Below are 2,795 nucleotides of genomic sequence, written 5' to 3'. Positions count from 1 at the left end.
TTTTTGGGACGCCAGGAGAGGCGGTCAAATTATGTTGGAAAGGTAGTAAAGAATTCAAATTATATATTAATATATGAACATAATGTTACATAAGCCTTTGAGGACACAGTTTTCAAATGAACCGCTGTAAAAGTAAATCTTATTAAAATCATTGGGCCTTGATTGGAAGAATCTAAATTTCTCATTTCATACATACATTCAAAGGAGACAACATTGACTCAGGACTCTCCGGTCTTTTGGCTGCTGAAAAAAGAAACGATGGACCGAAGACGTACAGTATCACATACCTTTTGAACCTTCTCTGAACAAGGTACGGTCCCAACCCTCTCATTCTCTCATTCCTGTGATGTTCCTAGTGAAACATCTTTGGACTTGCTCGAGCTTTTGCAAACCTGCTGAACTCATTGGAGCCCGAATGGGTGAAGCATATTCAAGAAGTGGCTGAACAATCGACTTGAACAGAGTTAGCATCGTGACATCCAATATATCCAACCACACGCTTGAAAGGCTTTACCTACCATGCTTATCGAACTTTCCATTGTTTTGGAGGACTACATCTAAATCTTTCATAGATGAGACCTGCTCTTCTTTATCTTTATCTCCATGATCTACGACGAGTGGAGTATTCAAAGGAATTGACCCGAAGGTCATTGAGCGGAATTTCATTCCGTTCAGGGCCATATAACTATCTATAACCCATGAGAAGATTCTTTCTAGGTCCTTTGCAAGGCTAGTGGAATCTTGGCCATTCCTACCAGAAACCAGCTTTGTATCGTCTGCATAAGAAGAGAGACTGGCAGTAATTCACAGTTAAGAAGGAAATTCCCATTTTGCGCAACTCGCAGGAACCATGGAATGCTTGGGATGCCGAATCCAGAGAGGCAACCTCCCTAAGATCGTTCAAAAGAGAGATTGCAGCTTTCATCCTCACACTTCCCATAAAGATAGCCCTCTTTTCTAACTTCGTCTACTCGTCTCTTGACCAACATTCTACTTACATCCAATTAATCACTTTATATAACCCAAAAAGCCTCCCAAGGCTAAACACACATTTATACAATACTAAGCTTTTGAAGCGGGGTAATGAATATTATAAAAAGGAAGGGCCCTACGATGAAACCCCGAGGAACACCCAACTTGACATCATGTAGGTCATTAAAGGATCCGTCGACCTAAACTAATTGCTCCTTACCACAAATGAAGCTTCTTATCCAATTGAGAACCTTGCCTTGGATCCCAATGTCATGAATTCTATTCAACAAAAACTGTATTAAAGGCCTTGGCAAAATTAAGACAGACAAAATCAACTGACTCATGTATCTCTAGTACCTCAATGATCTGTTCTATATGCTCAATCAGTTGGTAACCGTGCTAAAATGTGCTCGGAACCCGTGCTTGCTTGGAGGAAGGACATCACGGACTTCAAGAAACTCTACAAGTTTGAATTTGATGATCTGTTCAAACACCTTCGCAATATTCAAAGTGAGAGAAATCGGCCTATAGTTACTGGGGAGCTTTACTGGGGAGCTTTAAAAAATTGGAACAACGTGAGATAACTTTAGTGAAGATGGAAATTTGCCCTGATCCGAGATTCAACGCATCAATTACGAGAAAACAGGAGCAAGAACCAGTGAGCATCTCATGAGAAACTGAAATGTCACACCATCAGGACCAGGAGAACTTAAAAACCTCAAGTCCCTGATGGCCCCTAAAGCATCTTGATCTGTGACTAGAAGATCCCCTAAGTGCTCAAATTGACTAATCTTGTCAATCTCAATAGGCTCATCTTCAGAGCAATGGGCAGTTGGTTCTAAACTCAGCGGGGTTGAAAGCACACTCGAGAACTGATCTCCAAGCATGTTTGCCATATCCTCTACTTTCCTAATGGCTACCCCATCACATGGTAATTGCTCAATATTGGTTTGAAGACTCTTTGTTGGCAAATTTATAAGGCAATCATTCATATTTTGATTGTTTGACAATATACCCAAAAGCATAAGGTACAACGAGGATTGAAAAAGCGTGGTCTTAAAGGTTCAAAAGTGTGTTTTGAAGTATATTCGATGATGAGCTACATGTGAATATGGCACCAAAGCAGCCATGTTCCTTCGGGTCCCTTCATTTCAAAAATCAGCCTTTTGAATGATTACAATTTCGTTTTGGCACTTTTCCGTTTGTCTGTGCTGTGTTGGCTATTTGTCTCGACATATTTGCACCTAAAGGCAAAAATTTTGCTCACACAACCTCTGATAATGCTACCAATTTCAGTCTGTTCGTCACCGATCACAAAACAATGCTGGCTGGATAGGTGAGAGGCCATGGAGGAGAGGACAAAAATTGTAGGGGGCGAGTTCTCTCTTTTGCTCCACTTCTCACTCCGTTTTGGTCCTGGCGGGCTATCGCAGCGCGCGCCTCCGTGTGAGATGTGCCCTCGACATCTAGAAATGTGGACATTGAGCCATCGCCATCGCAATGGAATGAATATCCACATTATGAAGACTGAATTGCGTTTTATTTCTCCTACACAAATGATGAAATGATGCAAATTTGCAGTTAAAAACTTAGTAACCAATTTCTTCACATTCAATGCACTTGTGGAATCATGTTTTGTAAATGCTAGAAAGAGGTTAGAAAACGGTATTAAGATGGGTGTTTTGTCCCCAATTAGNGGGCCAATCCAAGAAGATGAAGAAGAAGGGGAAACTATCCGTGGCTGAAAAGAAATCTGGAAAAGGCAAGGAATCGGACGGTATTGATAGTAATTCATCGTCCTCGAAACATTGACACGGTGTTCT

This window comes from Tigriopus californicus, chromosome 11 (genome assembly GCF_007210705.1).
Source record: "Tigriopus californicus strain San Diego chromosome 11, Tcal_SD_v2.1, whole genome shotgun sequence".
Classification (NCBI taxonomy): Eukaryota; Metazoa; Arthropoda; class Copepoda; order Harpacticoida; family Harpacticidae; genus Tigriopus; species Tigriopus californicus.
This window is presented reverse-complemented; position numbering follows the sequence as displayed.